Source organism: Sus scrofa, chromosome 2 (assembly GCF_054392235.1).
Source record: "Sus scrofa isolate SSC_HxYL_T2T_F1_AM1 chromosome 2, Sscrofa_HxYL_maternal_Yorkshire_Landrace_v2.0, whole genome shotgun sequence".
NCBI classification, from domain to species: Eukaryota; Metazoa; Chordata; class Mammalia; order Artiodactyla; family Suidae; genus Sus; species Sus scrofa.
In genome coordinates, this window is record NC_139384.1 from 73,424,569 (window position 1) to 73,434,453 (window position 9,885).

Below are 9,885 nucleotides of genomic sequence, written 5' to 3' on the forward strand. Positions count from 1 at the left end.
TGGGAGAAAAAATTATGTGTACATGTATGTGTAACTGGGTTCCCATGGTGTACAGTGGGAAAAAAATATGTTGGGGGAAATAACAATAAAAATTTATTAAAAAATTTAAAAAATAGAAAAGAAAATTCTTCTTGTTTCTTAAAATATTACCAATTTTGAGAAAGTATTCACATCTTTGGTCACTGTGTTAATTTGCTTATTATTATTTTAAGTGCATATATTATATGAACTTTTCTATAATTATTGCAATCATCATTTAAAATAATTTTAATAGACAGTTATTTCTCTGTTGACTTTTGGTTAGGTATTTGGGGCCATAAAATAGTTTCAGTTTTTATTTTGTTAAATATGTCTATCTTCTGGCTTCTGAGTGTCTTGCTTTAATTATGATGTTTTGCCCTCATGTAGATTTTGTATGTAGTTTTCAAGATATGAATCTAAAATATAATGGTTACACTTACACTAAGGATTTATGCCTTCAGATTTTTTGTTAGATGTGTGAGATTGGGAACCACTTCATTTCTCCCACATAGAAAGACATCTATGCCAGCTTTTATTCAAAAGTCCAAATTTTCCAAATAAACTGAAATAAAACCTTGTCATATATTAACTGTCCATATTTACTGAGACCTAATCCTGATGCACTCCTGATGCATTCAACAGGTGATAACATAACATCTGCCAAATAGAAACTTCTATGATGTTTATATGTTATATTATTACATGTAAACATCTTTGGTAGTTTAATCATTAGTCAGATTGAGTTTCTAAATTTCTTTCTATTGTATATCATATTTCGGTTAGTCTTAAGGCTCTGTTCAGTTTCGCTTAACTCAGTTGTTTGAAAACTATTCTATTTAACCTAGTTTTATGTCCTATATCTCACTTTTTATTCATAACTTCTCATTTTATTACATTGGTTTCTTTTTGTTGTTGTTGTTGTTTTGCCTTTTCTAGGGCCACTCCCATGGCGTATGGCGGTTCCCAGGCTAGGGGTCCAATCAGAGCTATAGCCGCCTGCCTATGCCAGAGCCACAGCAACTCAGGATCCAGCTGCATCTGTGACCCACACCACAGCTCAGCTCAGGGCAATGCCGAATCCCCAAACCACTGAGCAAGGCCAGGGATTGAACCCACATCCTCTCAGTTCCTAGTCCGATTCATTAACTAATGAGCCATGACAGGAACTCCATACATTATTTTCTATATATTCACATATCTGTCAGAAAATATAAAAACGTGGACAAAGCTGGTAAAATACTTGCTTCTTTGGTAACTGCATTGTAATGGAGAAGACAGAGTACATGAAATAAATGTATGATGTAATATTCTCAGACGAATCTCATTAAGAAAATTAATCAGATAAGAGGGTGGATTGGCATGGTGTCTGTGATATTTTACAGAGTGTTGTCTGGGGAGGCCTTTGAATCTTGGACAAGGAACAGACCCATGACTAGTTGTGCCCATTGGACTTGTCAGAAAAGAGATCAAAACCCAAAGTGCAAGAATAACAAATTAAGGTGCCACCTATGAAAGGTGAGAAAGGGGTTTGCCTCATCCTCTGTTGTGCTATGTGTAGACCAACTGGTTAAATAAATATGGAATATGCACAAGAAAGTCAAGTCTTCTGCTCTCTGATAATCAAATGCCCAAATTTTAAAAAGTGAAGTGTGATGTATGGAGTTTACTATATTTACTCACTTTTCCCTTGTGATGTTCAATCTGTAGGGTGGTATAAACCATGAAGATACCACTACTTTTCTCTTTTGCACGTATTTTTTCCTCCTTTCTTATTTTTCCCTGGTTATCTGTGAGATGTGATCTGGATTGTATGGCACCAGAACAAAGCATTTACTTCCTCACAATCTCTCAGAACAACTGAGATTGTTAAATGTATTCCTCTTCATGTCTGTTTGATATATCTCTCTCTTTCTCTCTCTCTCTCTCTCTCTCTCTCTCTCTCTCTCTCTCTTTAATTCCTTTATATACAGGAAAGAAAATGACCAAACCAAAATGGACGACCCATAAGGTTACCTGTATATGGGAAGCTTAAGGATAGGAATTTCTATTTCCACATAATTTATGAGAGAGGTAACATGATCAGACCAATTCTGCTGTATGTACTCATATTTTAAACAGTGTTGGGGGTTATAAGGATATGGAAGTAACACATACCAGGAAGCCATGATGTTACATGGGGTTTGTGTGTGTGTGCGTGTGTGTGTGTCTGTCTGTGCGTCTGTAAACTTTGCAGAGTGAGAACAATTCTCAAGACAGGGGTACATGCATTCATATATTCCAAGGTCATACCTATAACACAGAGAACCAGCCCACAATCAACATTTGGTAGCAAAGGACATCTGTTTCACTGTAGGGAATTCTGTGGCAACCATGTAATAAAGCTCAAAAGGTACATAATATAAAGGGGAGATTCCCTGTGTCTTTAAGTTTAAGCACCATTGAAGTCCCCCCTTTCTTCAAAATTCACAAACAATATCACTCATTGCTCTCCCTCTTTCTTAATACTCTCCCCATGATGGCTCTGTGTTTTGGATTTTAACATCTCAAGCATATTCCTCAGGGCCTTTGAAGTGGCTGGTGCCTCTGCCAGGCACACACTTCCCTACAAATGTTAAGGTTCCTGCTTTCTCTTCCTTGAGGTCTCTGTTCACATGTCACCTAATTTGACAGTCTTGCCACAACACCCAGTGAAACAAAACACCTTATAGCCACTCTCTGCTTTAAACTTTCCTTGTTTACTTCATAACACCTGTCACCATCTGATATACTATGAAATTTTTTATATTTATTTATATTTTTTCATCATAATTAAATTGTAGCCATTTTTGTTTTTCAGCAATCTGAACCTACTGACTAGACTGAATAAAACTGGGTCCACACTGAGCAAATGCCCCTCAAATTCATGAAAAAAATTGTCTAATTAAACTGTTGAATATATAATCAATTAAGGGAAATGCTGATTTTGGAGGAAAATTCTTAATCAGAGATGAAACCAGGATATCCACTGAGAGGGACCACATCTATGCAAAAAAAAATATTTAAATTGTTTCTTGACTACAAACATAAACTGTAGCATCTTGTAATGCTCATTTCTGTAAAATTAATCATGCTGTTTTTCCTTTTCTTGGTAGTCACCTCCACCCATGGACACAGGGAATAACACACAAACTTCAGAAATTTTTCTTCTGGGATTCTCAGAGGAACCAGAACCGCAGCTCCTCATATATGGGCTTTTTCTCTCCATGTACCTGATCATGGTGTTTGGAAACCTGCTCATCATCCTGGCCGTGAGCTCACACTCCCACCTCCACACACCCATGTACATATTTCTTTCTAACCTGTCCTTTGTAGACATCTGTTTCATCTCCATCACCATCCCAAAGGTGCTGTGGAACATCCAGATGCAGAGCAAAGTTATCACCTATTCAGGCTGCATCACTCAGATGTACTTTTTCACACTCTTTGCAGGACTGGATGATTTCCTCCTGACCATGATGGCTTATGACTGGTTTGTGGCCATCTGCCACCCCTGCATTACACGGTCATCATGAACCCCCAGCTCTGTGGGCTACTGGTCCTGGTTTCCTGGACCATGAGTGTTCTTGTTACAACTGTCCTTCTGCAAAGACTTGGAAATCCCTCACTTTTTCTGTGAACTCAGACAGATGGTCCAATCTGCCTGTTCTGACATGTTTCTTAATAACTAGTGATGTATTTTGCAGTTGGGCTGCTTGGTGTTGGTCCCCTGGCTGGTATCCTTTACTCTTACTCAAAGATAGTTTCTTCCATACATGGACTCTCATCAGGTCAGGGGAAGTATAAGGCATTTTCCACTTGTGCATCTCACCTCTCAGTTGTCTCCTTATTTTATTGTACCTGCTTAGGAGTCTACTTCAGCTCTGCTGCTACCAAAAGCTCACAGTGAAGTGCGACAGCCTCGGTGATGTACACTGTGGTCACACCCATGCTGAACCCCTTCATCTGTAGTCTGAGGAACAAAGACATAAAGGGTGCTCTGAAAAGAACATGTGGAGAAAATACAATAAAAGGGCCATTTTTCCTAGGGTGAGGAAGTGCCACGATTGCAGTGATCAAACCCTCAGCTTCAGAAATAGTAATCCTCCAATAAGATTGTGGAAGTAGCACTTACTTCTACGTATTTCTTGTAGTTTTAATTTCACCCTCTCCATTCAAATTAGGTAATTCATTTCTTAAGCGTTCTCATTCTTTGATATCATACTGTTTCTCCCTTTGTTGATTTCCTCATTTTGAAATGTATTCTCAGCCTTGGATTGGAAATATTTGGGAATTTCTTTTTACTGAGTTGGACAAAGTGGATTTTTAAAGAATAATTTCTTCTCAACAAATGTCGTACTGTATACTTGAAATTAATATGACATTGTAAGTTAACTATAATTTAATAATATTTTTAATTTAAAATAAATTAATTAAATTAAATTGTAAAATGGCTACAAGGCTCCTTTCCTTCTGAAGATTCCAGGGAGAACCTTTCATTTTCCTATTCTCTTTTCTAGCGGCCACATTCACTCCTAGGGTCCTAGTTCTTGCCCCATATTCAAATCTCTGAGTAACACTCATTTCCCCCTTCTCTTTCACATTTAGAGGGCAATTGTGAATAATTTAGTTCCACCTAGATAACCATGGCCAATATTCTTAAGGGCAAAACATCAGAAACCTTATTTCTTTTCTCCTCTTACTATATATACATAATAACATGTTAAAATATTCTGGGGATTCTAATGTAGATATTTTTGGAGGGCTTTATTCTGTACAAACTTTTTAGAAGTGTATATTTTCTGTTGTTTTTTGGGGGGCTGCACTCACCACATATGGAATTTCCCAGGCTAGGGGTTGAATCTGAGTGCATCTAAGGCCTATGCCACAGCTACAGCAATGCCAGATTTGAGCTGTGTCTGTGACCTACACCACAGCTTTTGTCAATGCTGTATCCTTAACCCACTGAGCCAGGCCAGGGATTGAACCCACAACCTCATGGATACTAGCTGTGTTCTTTACCTGCTGAGCCACAGCAGGAACTCCTAGAAGTATATAATTTGATGTCACTCAGAGGTGACTATATCTTAAAAAATCACTGAATATGTTACAGCTTAGATGTGTATGAATACATTTTAATTTTAAAATCATGCAAAGATGATTTTTAGTGAAAAAACTAAAACATTTACACCTGACTCTAAAACAGAACTACAGCCATCTTACTCAAAGAGTAGTTATCAGCCCCAGTCTTGCCATAGCAATATCACTCAGGAATTTGTTAGAAATGCAGAAGCTCTGGGACCACTAGGTCCTGCTGAATCAGAATCTGCATTTGAACTGGCATCTGGGGTAATGGGTATGTACACAGAAGTTGGAGAAATACTGTTCCAGAATAGGTTTTCTCAACTTCTTATTATTGATATTAGGGTTAGATCATTCTTTTTTTTAAAAAAAAAATCTTTTTCATATTATTTTCCTTTATGGCTTATTTGAGGACATTGAACATAGTTCCCTGTGCTATCCTGTAAGACTTTATTGTTTATTCATTCTATATATAAAAGTTTGCAAATCTGAAATTCCCTGGTGGCACAGGAGGTTAAAAATCTGATGTTGCCACTGCTGTGCATTGGGACGCGGCTGTGGTGTTAGTTCAATCCCTGGCCCAGGAACTTCCACATCCTGAAGGTGCAGCCAAAAATAAAAAATAAAAATAGAGAAGACAATGGTGGTTCCAGGAGCTGGGGTGTAGGGGATTTGAGGGGATGATGGTCAAAGGGTCCATACTTCCAGTTCTAAGATGAAGAAGTTTTGAGGATCTAAAAGATCATGGTAACAATAGTTAACAATACTGCATTACATCCTTGAAAGTACTAAGAAGATAAATCTTGAATGTTCTCCCCCAATAATAAAAGCAGTAATTTTCTGAGGTGATTGAGATTTTAAGTAAAGTTATTATGATAGTCATTTTGGAATATATAAATATATCAGATCATTACATTGTACACCTTAAATTTAGGCAAAGTTATTAGTCCATTACAGTTCAATGGACCTGGAAAAAATAAAACTTACAGTTGTAGAAATAAAGGGGCCCTATAACTATGAGTATATACTGTCTGATTCTATTTGTGCATAATTCAAAAAAGAGCAAAATAATCTTTTTTGTTTTGTATGTAGTTGTGAACAGTTCAATTTCCCTAAGCCTCAGTGACCTTATCTCTGCATATAATGTAGGATACTAAGCAGAATTTCTGATAAATGTGGAGGCATAAAGGAAAAGCATAGAAATACATACTTCATTGAGTCCAATTTAAATGTTCAAGTGTAAGACGCATGTGTTTCTGTGTGTGTGTTGCACACAGTTTCTTTTCAATAACCACACTGACACACATAAAAACACATTTACATTCCTATCTTTTATGTTTATTGGCAACCTGAAAGGAAGTTAGAGGGTTAAAAAACAGAATGAATATTTTAACATGAACGTGAAAGAATATAGACTTTTAAACACGATGGTTTAAAATAGAATGGATGATCTTGATATAAATAATGAATTTGTTTTACTATCTTAATATCTCAAAGGCATCAAAGCCAGAAACACATTTCAATTTATATAATAGAAACTTTGAAATTCTCTGTATCAATAGATGGACCCAACATCTCCAAACTGACTTTAATTTTACTGCTACTTCAGGTGGAATATCAACATAAAACAACTGTATCCAAAGATAGCTTAATAAATAAGTTGAGAAGTTTAAATTCAGTTTCCTCAAGCAAATTTTTTTTAATTTTTAGGGCTGCACCCATGTTTTATGGAAGATCGCAGGATAGGGGTCAAATCAGAGCTGCAGCTGCTGACCAACACCACAGTCACAGCAACACCAGATCTGAACAGAGTCTGCAAACTCCATTGCAGCTCACTGCAACACCAGATCTTTAACCCACGGGGTGGGGCCAGTGATTGAAAGTGCATCCTCATGGATACTTGTCTGGTTTATTACTGCTGAGGCACATGGGAACTGCTCAACAAAATTTTACTGGATATATATTATTATGGGATTCCTACTGCTACTGTAATAAAATGCCACAGAATGTATTTAAAATGTGGGAGGAGGGGTAAATTGGGATGTTGGGATTGGAATATACACACTACTACATACAAAATCAATAAGTAACAAGAACCTATATAGCACAGGGAAATCTAATCAATACTTTCTGATGGCCTATATGGACGCACAAAGACATGGATACACACACAAACACACACACACACACACACACACACACACACACTCAACTGATTCACTTTGCTGTAAACCTGAAAGTAACACAACATTGTAAGTCAACTGTACTCCAATAAAATTCAAAAAAATAAAACAAATTTATTCTCTTAATTTTCTGGATGTCAGAAGCCTGAATTTTTTTTTCTTTTTTTTTTTTTGGTCTTTTTTATGGCCGCACCTCCATCATATGGAGGTTCCCAGGTTAGGGGTCCACTCTGAGCTGAAGCCGCTGGCCTGCACCAGAGCCACAGCCACACAGGATTTGAGCTGCATCTGGGACCCACACCACAGCTCATGGCAACGCCGGATCCTCAACCCACTGAGCAAGGCTAGGGATCAAACCCACAACCTCATGGTTCCTAGTCGGATTAGTTAACCACTGAGCCAGGACGGGAATGCCCTGAAATTGTTTTTATTGAGCTAAAATAATGAGATCAGAATGTCTGAGTTCCTCCTGGAGGATGGACAGAATAAGTTTTTTCTTTTCCTTTTCCAGTTTCCAGAGGTCAATTGCATTAGTGTCTAAGGGCCACATCATCAAAGTTAGCAGTGTAACATTTTCAAATCTATCTGGGACTCCAATTCTAATACTTCTCTCACCCTCATTTAGAGAATCATTGTGGTTAAATTAGCTTCACCTTGGTAATCTTGGCTTATTTCTTTAAAGTTAGCTGATTATAAACTTTATTCCGCTTGCTACCTCAAATGTCCCTTAATATCCCTTAAATGTAGAATAACATACCCAAAGGTTATAGAGATTAGGATGTGGACATCTTTGGGGAGGGTGCTCTTATTCTGTTATTCTGCCCACTACAAAGGTTTTTACAAAAGTATATGATTTGAGGTGATCCAATGGCCCTTACATTAAAGAGTTGGACACAGTGTATCAGAGCCTCTGGAATACATGCCTACACTTTTCGTTCTAATTTTCATTTGAAGATAATTTTTGGTAGAAAGGGTGTAAAACTATGGACACAGTAATATAAAAAATAACCAACCTAGCCCACTCAAAGAATTTTCTCAGTTCAGTACCTTCTCCATCAACCCCACCCAGGAGCCTCTTGGCTCACCAGGCAGGATGTCCTGAATTAGATGTTGCATTTGAACCAACATCTGGGTGATTGGTATGCACAGTGGAGTGGGGAAGGTGCTGGTCCAGAAGAGGTCTATCATTTTCTCAATGTTGATAATTGGAGGCAGGATCGCTGTGTTGGATGCTTCCTGTGCATAGGTATTTACCGGTATCCTTTCAACATGACAAAATATCATTCAGGGCAAAGGCATCTCTGGTTAAGAACCACTGGTCTACAGTTTTAAAATTAGAAGAAACTTGACAGAATTCTGGGAAAGGTCCTATGCCTTACTCAGATTATAACTGGCAGGTCACTAATCCCCACAAAACCCATTTTCAGCAATAGAAAGTGGAATTCATGGAATGCCTCATAGAATGAACTTTTTTCCAAATGTTAAATCATACAATCCTTAGAAGGTGCTAAAATCTAAATATATCTCATATATTCACAGTGGAATACTACTCAGCCATAAAAAGAACAACAGCAACAAAGATGGAACTAGAGACTCTCATACTGAGTGAAGTAAGTCGGAAAGAGAAAGACAAATACAGTATGATATCACATATCCGGAATCTAATATATGGAACAAATGAACTTTTCCACAGAAAAGAAAATCATGGACACAGAGAATAGACTTGTGGTTGCCAAGGGGGAGGGTGAGGGAGTGGGATGGACTGGTAATTTGGGGTTAATGGATGTAAACTATTGTCTTTCAAATGAATAAGCAACAAGATCCTGCTGTATAGCACTAGAAACTATGTTTAGTCATTTATGATGGAACATGATAATGTGAGAAAAAAGAATGTATATATGTATGTGCGACTGGGCCACCTTGCTTTACAGTAGAAAATTGACAGATCACTGTAAACCAGCTATAATGAAAAAGTAAAAATCATTATAAAATAAAAAAAGAAATATTTTCTAATGAGGGACAAAATAACTGCTCTTAACTTGTATTAACATTATGAAATTCCTAATTGTATCTGCAAAATTATTACGAATCCAAGCAGTGTACTGCCCAAGGTTTTATGTTAAAGGGACAATGGAAACTTACCTCTTAACGACAGAGGGAGTCTATTAGGGGCTGTGATCCACTAGATCCAGTGTTTGATTAGGGACCGAATCAAAATAGTATCCCAATCGTGGACTCTAAAGAAAAGTTGAAGTCAGGGTTGGGACCTTAAGGTTTATTCCTCTGGAACACAGAAGAGGTCATGGGGAGAAGGAATAAACACTGAATTCATCTGGCTTGTACCATTGTCTCCTAGACATGGAAAATGAGCAGGAAAATTTTTCTTTCTGTCCAGTGTCCCTCAGGAAATCAATTATTAGAGGTAGTGGCTACAAGAGGGAAACATACTAATGAGCAGACATAAGGAGCTGTAAATATATCCTCTGCTGCAATCTCTCAGCCTGTGCAACCTTGGGCTGGTTAGAATATGGTTGCTGCTTTTGCAGTTATAACTGACTGGAAGAAAAATGCTTGGCTTCATTCC

At 37.5% G+C, this 9,885-nt stretch overlaps 1 pseudogene; it reads left to right on the top strand.

The window, feature by feature from the left end:
• Positions 1–3,164: 3,164 nt before the first annotated feature.
• On the top strand, positions 3,165–4,090 carry LOC100738800 (olfactory receptor 7A5-like; annotated as a pseudogene).
• Positions 4,091–9,885: the final 5,795 nt, after the last annotated feature.